General features: G+C 41.9%; 1 long non-coding RNA gene across 1 annotated transcript; it reads right to left on the reverse strand.

The window, feature by feature from the left end:
- Positions 1 to 1,865: 1,865 nt before the first annotated feature.
- Positions 1,866 to 7,369, reverse strand: LOC143273017 (uncharacterized). Its single transcript, XR_013050838.1, has 2 exons — positions 6,890 to 7,369; positions 1,866 to 4,953 (listed from the first exon to the last, which is right to left on the reverse strand). It is a non-coding gene; the product is annotated as an uncharacterized LOC143273017 (long non-coding RNA).
- Between the last annotated feature and the right edge of the window lie 2,905 nt (positions 7,370 to 10,274).

Consider the following 10,274-nt stretch of genomic DNA (forward strand, 5'->3'; position numbering starts at 1 on the left):
TCAAAATAGATTGCCCTTGTGGGCCAGAAGGCCATATGCAAGCTTATCTGAGGGTAAGCATGCCATCTTCCTCCCATGCCTGTGATTGGCACAAAACTGCATCTGTGGGTCTGAGGAGGTGGATACAGCAGGAAACAGAAAGAAAGGGCAGGAGACCAGGGAGACAGATGCCTGGGCTTGGACTACTGTCACTAGTTGCTTCCTGTCCTTTCCCAGCATTCCATGACACTCTCAGCCTTGAGACTCCCTGGCCTGAGTCACTCCTGAAGTGTGTCAGTTTGGTAAATTTGATTAGCTATCTCTAATAATGACTGTCTTGCAGATTCATCGACTCACTGATTATTTGGCGAGCTGTACCCTTTTTTTCTTTTTCTTCCTTCCTGTATTGGGACTAGAACCCAGGGCCTTGGACCTGTTGGGAAAGTGCTTAACCACTGAGCTATATTTCAGCCCTTGCTCCCTTCTTCTAACATTCTTTTTTCTTATATCCTTTCTAACCTCAGAAATTAACATAAACACTTGTTGTCCACTTGACATTTAATCATGTTTTTCATATAAAATCAAGCAACCCCATATTCAAACAAAGGAATGCTCAACGCGCCCCCCAAAAAAAACAATTGTTTGTCATATTCTAATAACCATTTAATTAAACAGAACCGCTGCTGGACTTTGGATCTTTTTAATTATGAAACAGAATTTCCTTTTCAACACATGAGACATTTATCTTCCTTTGTTTATCTGCTAGATAAGGAAACCTTTCTTTGGGGGAGGAAGGACTGTCCCCAACACACTCTGGAGGATGGAGTCAAGACTTCAACTTAGTACATAGTCCTCACAGTGTGTGTCGGTGGTCTACGTGAAGCCCTGAAGAGTGCTTTTAGTTGATGCTGCAGTGAAGACTGATTTTGTCTGAGCATGCAAAACAATGAGACAGTATTCAACATCACAGAAGCCAGAGCTCACCACACCCACTCGAAACACTTGTGATTGCTGAAGTTGGCTCCATTAGCCACCACTCAGAAGACTGAGTGCTGCCCAAGTCCTTGGAGACTAATATTACAAGCTGAAAAGGAAGAAGGAATCTTCTCTCCTATTATACATCGAGAACACAATTCTCAGAGCCGCAAGATTCTGTTTCAAGATCCTTCCAGAAACTCGGTTTGTAGCTATCTAAGTCTTGTGATCAAAGTGAGGTGCTCTTGTTAAACCATTAAATGTCACATCACAAAATGGGCACATTTTTGCTCTGACAGGATGCTTGAAAACCCAGACAGTTCTGTATGGTACTTGGATTTTCCAGGGCCTTGATGCCAATTCCAAAGTAGCATGTTCCAGATTCAGTAAGAGACTCTGTCTCAAAAACAACAAGATAGAAAGAAAGAGAAAAATAGTTGACATTGACCTCTAGAGACACACACACACACACACACACACACACACACACACACACACACCACAAAGACACCAATAAACCCAATCCTTCCTTTTTCTGGCTAGTCATGCTCTAGATGGAAAAAACCATTTTTCTTCCTAATCTTAAACACAATGGCATGGTGTCCTTGCTGTTGAAGTATTTTGACAAGGGTTGGCAGTAATCATCCCTAAATTCATAGCAATACTGAGTTGATGAGACCGTATCTTGCACATTGACATGTTCACAGTGGGGTGAGTGTTGTACTACACCAAACTTTTCCAAATCCTTTATTAGAAGGAAAAGTCAGCCGGGCGGTGGTGGCGCACGCCTTTAATCCCAGCACTCGGGAGGCAGAGCCAGGCGGATCTCTGTGAGTTCGAGGCCAGCCTGGGCTACCAAGTGAGCTCCAGGAAAGGCGCAAAGCTACGCAGAGAAACCCTGTCTCGAAAAACCCATAAAAAAAAAAAAAAAAAAAAAAAAAAAAAAAAAAAAAAAAAAAAAAAGAAGGAAAAGTCAATTGCCAGTCATGCTTCTTTGACTTTCTTTCATCTTTCTATTTTTCTTGGACTTTCTATCCCCTACTTTTTTCAGAGAGCATGTCTAGGCAGCAGGGACTCTTTTTGCCTTTGTTTTTAGAAACAGTTTCATCATTTGGTTTCATATCTATTAAGAGTATATATTGGACTTCTCCTCATTTCTAACATAAATATCACCTAGCACGTGAGTCTGTCAGCTCCATGCCATCCATGTGTCATTGACTTTCAAATCCATTCTTGGTCCTAATGTCTTCCTATAGCTTCTGTATGACCCAGGTCCTGAACTTTCAAATTTCTTAGGCTTTTGCCTCTCTGCCTAGTTATGAACCATTAACCAGAACAGTAAAGGCATGCAGGCAAAGCTCTGTATGAAATAGACTGAAAGCATAAGATTCTATAATCTAGAAACATATAAAGTAAGACTTACATGAGTAGTGAATGTGATTGCACATAATAGGAAAAAAGTGAAAATTACCTAAATTCTCACCCAGATGGGGAACTACTTAGGGCGGTTAGTGGAACACAGTCTATAATTATTTCTTTATCAGAATGCTAAGCAGCAGACACTCAGTACATGCATGGTAAATCAGCAATTATCAGCATAGGATAAGAATCGGCTTGAGTTTCTCTGAAACACATTAGCCCATTTTTATTTGCCTGTCTCCTTCTGTAAAAGTTTCTTACAGATATGTGCCTTTGAAACAGAACAGATACAGACAAGACCACCTCCTGACTCACAACAAAGGGACTCCTGACAGGCAGAGTACAGGTGAGGGTCTGCTCAATAAGGTACTTGGTCAATTGATCCTCTGTGTAGAAAAGAAAGGAACTTTGACCTTCATATTATATATAGAAGAAGTCATTATAGAGAGATTGGAGGCTGAGTATGAATGACAGGATGACAAAGCTTTTAAAGAAAATGAGAGATTTGTAGCTGAAGTTTTCCTGTGTCCCACTTGGCCTGCCGTCAGGAAAAATCTCTCTTACCCACCAGTCCCACAGCCACTCAGACCCAACACACAGAGGCTTATATTGATTAAAACTGCTGGGCCATTAGCTCAGGCCTACCACTGACTAGCTCTTACATTTGGGCTCAGCCCATTTGTGTTAATCTGTATGTCACCACATGTTCCTTGGCTTTACTTGTGTGCCATTACGTGCTGCTCCCTGGACAGCGAACTGGTGTCTACTGACTCAGCCTTTCAGTTCCCAGAATTCTCCTTGTCTGTTTACCCCACCTATACTTCCTGCCTGGCTAATGGCCAATTAGATTTTTATTTATCAACCAATCAGAGCAACACATTCATAGCATACAGAACAACCCACAGCACCTCCCCTTTTCTGTATAACCAAAAAGAAAGTTCAACTTTAACATAGTAAAATTACATATAACAAACAGTTATCAAGCAAGAATTACAATTATAATATCTAGTCTATTTGTATTTGGCAAATTTAAAGAAAATATTCTATTTAAAGAAAATTTAAAGAAAATTGTGAGTCTAAGATTTCACATCTAACTTACCTTTTATCATAACTAAGGAAAATTATAACTATCTAGTCTTCAAATACATCAAAGGCCCCAGAAGAATGTAATATCACCTAAGTAAACAGGAAATACATTGTAAACAACTTCCAAAAATCTAGAATGACAGAGACAGCTGGCTGCCTGGACAGTCACCTAAAGTTCTTTTGCAATGTTGGGGCATCCATCTTCAGCATACAAGCCTTGAGTTTTTTAATTGCTTCTCCATGTGTCCTATAGAATGTCTGGCAGTTTCCTCTGCAAAGCAGGAACCTGGAGGACCATTTTGTCTTGCAAAGTTCTGTCATTACCTTCCTATGGTCCTGCATGTCTATTTTATACAACATTTTGTCAAGCAGTCCAGGCAAGAACAGTTTCTTGGCCAAATGGCTATTTTTGCCAAGAAGAAGATAAACTCCATAATGGAGTGCCTTCGATGCCCATCATCTTCCTTGAAGTAATTCGGTGCTGCCAGGAGCAGACATGTCTCATTGTTCAAGAAAGGGCAAGTTTTTAAAAAAAAATCTTAAATGCTATATTCTGTATGTCTTTAAAGTGTTTGAAGATTACCTACCTAATTAAATTATATCTATGTACACCTAGAAAACTTAACATGACTATAAGTTTGACACTCATAGAAGACAAATTATTAATCTGTATGTCTTAACTATCCATTACAATTTAAATGCACAAACATAATACTGTACACAAGCGTAGAAATATACATAGAGTATAACAAAATTAAATTTGTATCAATAAACTAAAATCTATAGCAATGTAAAACATTTAAAATAAGCTGCTCTTTAAAAGTAGGTTCAACTATCCACCTTTTTTATCCTATCATATCTATAGCCTATATTTCTTTTTTTCTTTTTTTGGTTTTTTGAGACAGGGTTTCTCTGTGTAGCTTTGCACCTTTCCTGGAACTCACTTGGTAGCCCAGGCTGGCCTTGAACTCACAGAGATCCGCCTGGCTCTGCCTCCTGAGTGCTAGGATTAAAGGTGTGGGCCACCACCACCCGGCTATATCCTATATTTCTGTATCAGAGATTTTTTTTTTTTACCTTGGGTATGTAATTCAACAAAAAACAGTACACAAGCAGCAATCTCAAAACTGAAGATTGATAATAGACTCTCTTAAAAATAAGAACACTGGTGCCGAGGGCCGTGTTAGTATCTGTGGTCTTGGCCACCCCCAGAGGCCCTATGGACGTCTGTGCTCTGTGCTACCAGAGACCAAGTTGATGTTTGTGATCAGGGCTGCCGCAGGAGACCTTGATGATGTCCTTGATCCATTCTGATGCTGGAGGCCATGTTGATGTCCTTGATCCACATTGCAGGCAGAAACAACATGGAAGTCCATGATCAGTGCTGTAGCTGGCTGCTGTGGGCAAGGAAGTTTCTGCTGCAGTAGTATCAGTGACCCCAGACTCATAATTGAGAATGAAGGACATTGAAGGTTTCTGTGACAGCACCCTCCCCTGCAAAATAAATGTTAATAAATAATAAATAGATAATTTTTTTTTTAAAAAAGGAAAGAAACAGTCTAGATAGGAAGCTGTTGAAAAGAGTGCTTAAAAATTGTGATAAAGATCCTGAAGTGTAGCTTTCCACAGTTGATGGCTTCTGAAGGGGAGAAGGGAGGGGGAAGGACTCAGTTATCTTTAAGGAGCTGGCCACTAGGAGTTTGACCATGCTCCAATGAGTATATGGGCAACACAAACTGGGCTTGGTGTATCTTTTTTGGGGGGTGGGGACAGGCACAATGGTGGGAGGGTGGGAGAGTTGGAATGGGAAGTGAATGTGATCCAGGTGCATTATATTAATTTCCCAAATAATCAATAAAAATATTATATTGAAAAAAATAAGAACACTTTACAAACATATCCACCTGAGTTTGAATCCCCAGCATGGTGGCACTTGTCTGTAACCCCAAAACTGGGGATGGTGTTGGAGACAGGTGGATCCCAGGGCCTTGCTGGCCAGCCAGTCTTGCCAAAATAGCTAGTTCCAGGTACATTAAGAGACCCTGTCTCAAAAACTGAGGTAGAGAGAGAGGAAGACACCCAGCATTGACCTCTGCAAGCACATAAACACACACACACACACACACACACACACACACACACACACACACACACACACTCACCACAGAGAGGGGGAAGAGAGAGAGACAGAAATATTGACCTCTGGCCACACACACTGAGGGAATAAGAATGTACCATATAGACTTGGAAAATAAATTTTCAATAAATACACTTTGTGTCTGTGTTTTCAACATTATCTTAAGCTTTAGGATAAAATGGAGTTAAATAGTCATTGCCTGGCACTTTCTGTGCATTTAGCTTGGTCCAAAGAGCTTTCCATACCACTCTCTGTGTTAATCCTCATGAGAATCCTTGGGTAGGCATCACTAGCTCCATCTTTCGTAAGATAGGACAGAGTGGGGCACTTTCTCTAGGCAAATTAACTTACCCCAGCTTACATAGATAGGAACAGCATATTTGGGCATTTTCTGCTTTAGCTAATTTTCTTTGTATAGACACCTCACATTAACAGCTTAGGGGAGAGGAGATCTGTTTTGACTCAGTTTCCACTGTGCCAGGAAAGGTCAGGCAGAGCATCACATCATTATGGTCAAGACACCGAAAGGGGCTTGGAAGCAGGCAGAGCCTTTAAAGGCACCCCAGTGGCCTACTTCTGCCAGATAAGCCCCATCTCCCAAAACAGTGCCACCAGCCAGGAAACAAGTATTTACTTTGCAAGCCTGTGGGTGAGATCTCACATACAAACTATAACAAGAGTTAAAGCCAGTCAACAGTGAATGTCTTTTATCCCAGAGTGCCCACCTGACTCCTCAGCTGTTTATCTTGACCTTAGAAGAGAATGAACCTTAACTTTATCTTTTCTACTCTAAACCATGGAAAGCTCACAAAGTACTGAAAAGAAGACAGTACATAATGCTCAGAGCTATCAACATGAAAATCCTAGCAAAATGGTCCCAAGCAGGCCTAGTTTTCCAAGCTCTCCACACTTAGACACAAAGCTTAAATCAAGGAGTCCTGGGATTGTTGGCACTAAGCATATTCAAGGAAAATGCCTTGAGTCAAGCATTGCAATTCTCCAGTGATTTATAAAATTCTTCAGATGAGCCTGAAGTTGAGGATTCTCCAGGACTTCAAAATTCTCCAGTTTCTAGGCAAAGCTAGGAAAATTCAGAGAACCCAATAGAGAGTAAGTGATCCACAGTCATTTATGCTACTGCCCTGCATCTATTTTAAGCCTGATTTTTTTAAAAAATTAATACATAATAGTATTACAACTGCAGGGCACAAAGTGATTTTTCAATACCTAGACATGGTAGTACTGGTTGAATCAATGGAATTAGTTGTACCTCGCTCCTTATCATCCCTTTACCTTTCATCCTTCTAGCACCCTGTTCTAGTTCTTTACAGGATGTAAGAGAGATTGCTCTACCCCAAAGCCATCTATTGTGCATGCACAAAATTCCATGGCTGTGTCACAGAGGATAAGCTATGACAGCAGTGAATTCGGCTTCCTGCTTTGTATCTTCTTGGAAGACAAACTGAACATGAAGCCCCCCTAGGAAAGTCCATAAATTTCCAGGGTACATTTATACCAGATGTAAAGTGACTGGCAACAAAGTCAGAGTGTGTGTCATACAAAAGAAATTCAGTTTCATTTTGCTCTACAAGGACTACATGGGGACAAAAATACTTATTTTTGTTTTAGTCTCTTTAGTCTACAAAATATTTACAGAATAACTTGCTTGCAGCTAATACATGTATACCTGATGTTTTAGGGAGGGAAACATGATGAAATGGAAAGAGAAATGACGAAATCAGAAGAAGAAAACTCTTTCTACAAAACAAAACCAGAAACTGCACATCTGGAAATAATGAGCAATGAGGCAGTATGTGAAAATGCTGAATGTGGAAGACGGCACCTAAGTATGTATTACAAGAGATGGAATTGAGTGGAATGAGAAGTGTCCACACATTGTAATACTCCTGTCCTGTCATTCAAATCTGAAGCAATGGCACTGGCTGAGGAGATGCCTCAATGAGTAAGGCACTTGCCACACAAGTGTGAGCAAACTCATGTTTTAACTCATGGGTTCAGAGGTTTCAGCTTTCATCACTTGACTTTATTACTTTGGAGAAAGACAGAATACCAGGGTAGGAGTGGAGCATGGTGATATTTTAAAGAGCTACTCACCTCAGGACGTCCAGAAAACAAAGAGAAAGACAGAAGAGGAGCCAGGTCCTGATCTCCCCTCCCAAGACCAGCTCTCAGTGATGTCACCTCCTCCCTCCAGGCCTCACCTCCTTCATCAACTTCCCATGGAGCCACAGCTTCAGGGCCAAGCCTTTAGCTCACAGGCCTTAGGAGGCATTCCAGATCCAAACTACAGTTCTAAGCAAAGAAGAAACTCAAGTCACCTTGAGTTTAGTTTCTGAAAGCAAAACTTGAAAACAGCCTTCTGGCCTATGAAGAAACAGACAGGAAAGAAAGGACTGTGCACAGGAAAAGCCTCCCTGAAGTCCACAGCTGGAAATAGCATTCTCTGGGTCTGAGTAACTTGGGAAATATTGGAAGCTGTCTAACTGGCCGGGCAGTAGCATTCCCCTCCATCCCTGGACATTAGCCAATACCAAGGGCCCTAATATGACCTCCTGTGTGTGACACTTCTTCCCTCAGACAAGGAACCTGTGCTCTGTGCTGGCATTATAACCCAGCAGTAGAATATATAATATATATATATATATATATATATATATATTCCAACATATGTTCCAATATATTCATACACACACACACACACACACACACACACATATATATATATATATATGTATATATATATATATATACACATATGGAAACTAAACTAGGAACCTGAGACCTTAAGATGCCATGTCTAGACATTCTTCAGGCCCAGATGAGGACCGTGTCTTTGGAAAGGTCCTGCTTCCCAGCCCAACCAGGAATTCCATGCCCTTTAATGTGTCACCCCATAATTAGGGAGATTTGGTTTCCTTTGGTCACACTATGGTAGTAGTGATAGAAAAGCTTTGACTTGACATAGGAGCTGTTTCCTAGAGCCAGAATACTTCTCAGTGCTTACAGTGACATAAGATCAAGCTGCAGAATCTTCCAGCTCCACATCAGTCAGATATTTCTCGCCTCATCAATCTGTACTGGCCATCCAGGTATCACCAATGATTAGTGTCCCTGGTTGAGCACAGTGCAGAGCTATGGTGTGGAGTTATTGGTTCCTATATTTCACCTGACATTTCCTTCTCTGGGTTCCCCCCAAGCCTGTAGAGAAGCTCCACTTTTCTCACACCAGAGGAGACTATGGCAGAGGAAGAAAACGTGTCTGCAAAAGAATGAAATTGTCTGGTTGTGTGTTCTAAAAGCTAAAACCATTCAGAGATGACACCAAGTGTTGTCTTCTGGAGAGGACAGCATGAAGGATGCCACCATGGACTGGCTGGGAAGGTCAGGGAACCATAGATTTCAGAGCAATGAGCCAAGAGGAGAGACACAGACACTCTGGAAGGTGACAAGACCTGAAGAACTATGTGTGAGGAGCCTAGTGACAGAACTTGTCTGTCAGGAGGCCTGAGGGGAGGGGCCCCCAGTGCAAGGAAGGATAACAGCTCACAGGAATTTAGCTGGGGAGCAGGGCTTCTGGGTCACGATGATGTCAATTTCAGTAGGTTGAGACAGATTTCTTTCTTGCACAGCAGACAGAGTATGTGGACTGTAAATCCCTTCAGCTGCCCACATATTCTCAGGAGCCATTTTAGCAGAAGTTGGATAACCTCTGTATATTCAGTCTTGTCAAGTAATATGGGGTGTGAATCCTTCTTTTGCTCCATCTAAGTGTTTGCACAAGTGGAATGAGAACTGTGGTCTCCTAAGCCCTGCCTTCTACTACTGGTCAGGCTGTCTTGGTCTTATGTGTTGGTTTTTGCTTTGTTTCTTAGACAGGAGAAGCTCCCCGACAGATCTAGGAATGGTCATAAGAGAACTGGTCCATGTCTAATGGATGCCCTTCCTTGTCCTCTGTGTGGGCCCTTGTTAGTTACAGGTTCAAGGCAGGGCAGGGCAGGCAGGCATGACCAACAGGTTGGCTTAAAGGGCAGATGTATATACTGTTTGGGTTTGTCTGCTGTCTGCTGGGACTGTATCAATCCTTGTGGAAGAAACAGTGGCCTTGAACTCAACACTGTGTGAGGCCTCTCAAGCACATCTAGGGGGCACCAAAGGTGTCTTGTATGAGGCGAAGGCAGAGTTTCTCTGTAAGGAAAACTGTAAGGAGGACTCTCTCATTGTCTGTGAGGAAGCAGACAGATGAAGTCACTGGGAATGATGAACAGGACTTGGGAAGGCCTCACCCAGCATTTGGGACCTCCTGAACAATGAAGACACTGGTTTAACTACTCAAAGATGACAACTGAAGATAAGATTAAGGCTTCACACTGTCATCCCGTCTTGACAGGGGAAAAAATATGACAGAATGCAGATGGGCAGAGGAAAGCAGAGGTTAGATATTAACTGCATCCCTCTCTAAGGAAAGCATAAACTTGGCCATGAACTCCCAAAATGAGCTGACAGAGTGAGTGCCCCGTGACAAACCCTTGTGGGAGCTGGGCTGGAGGAGGGGGCTAGTGGGGCGCCAAGCTTCAGCCTTCCAGGTTAATGGGATTCGCTGTCACCATTTTTTTTCCCTTTAAAAGAAATTGATGGGAACTGTCCCAGGCCCTACAGT

The sequence above is a fragment of the Peromyscus maniculatus genome, chromosome 4 (genome assembly GCF_049852395.1).
Source record: "Peromyscus maniculatus bairdii isolate BWxNUB_F1_BW_parent chromosome 4, HU_Pman_BW_mat_3.1, whole genome shotgun sequence".
NCBI classification, from domain to species: domain Eukaryota; kingdom Metazoa; phylum Chordata; class Mammalia; order Rodentia; family Cricetidae; genus Peromyscus; species Peromyscus maniculatus.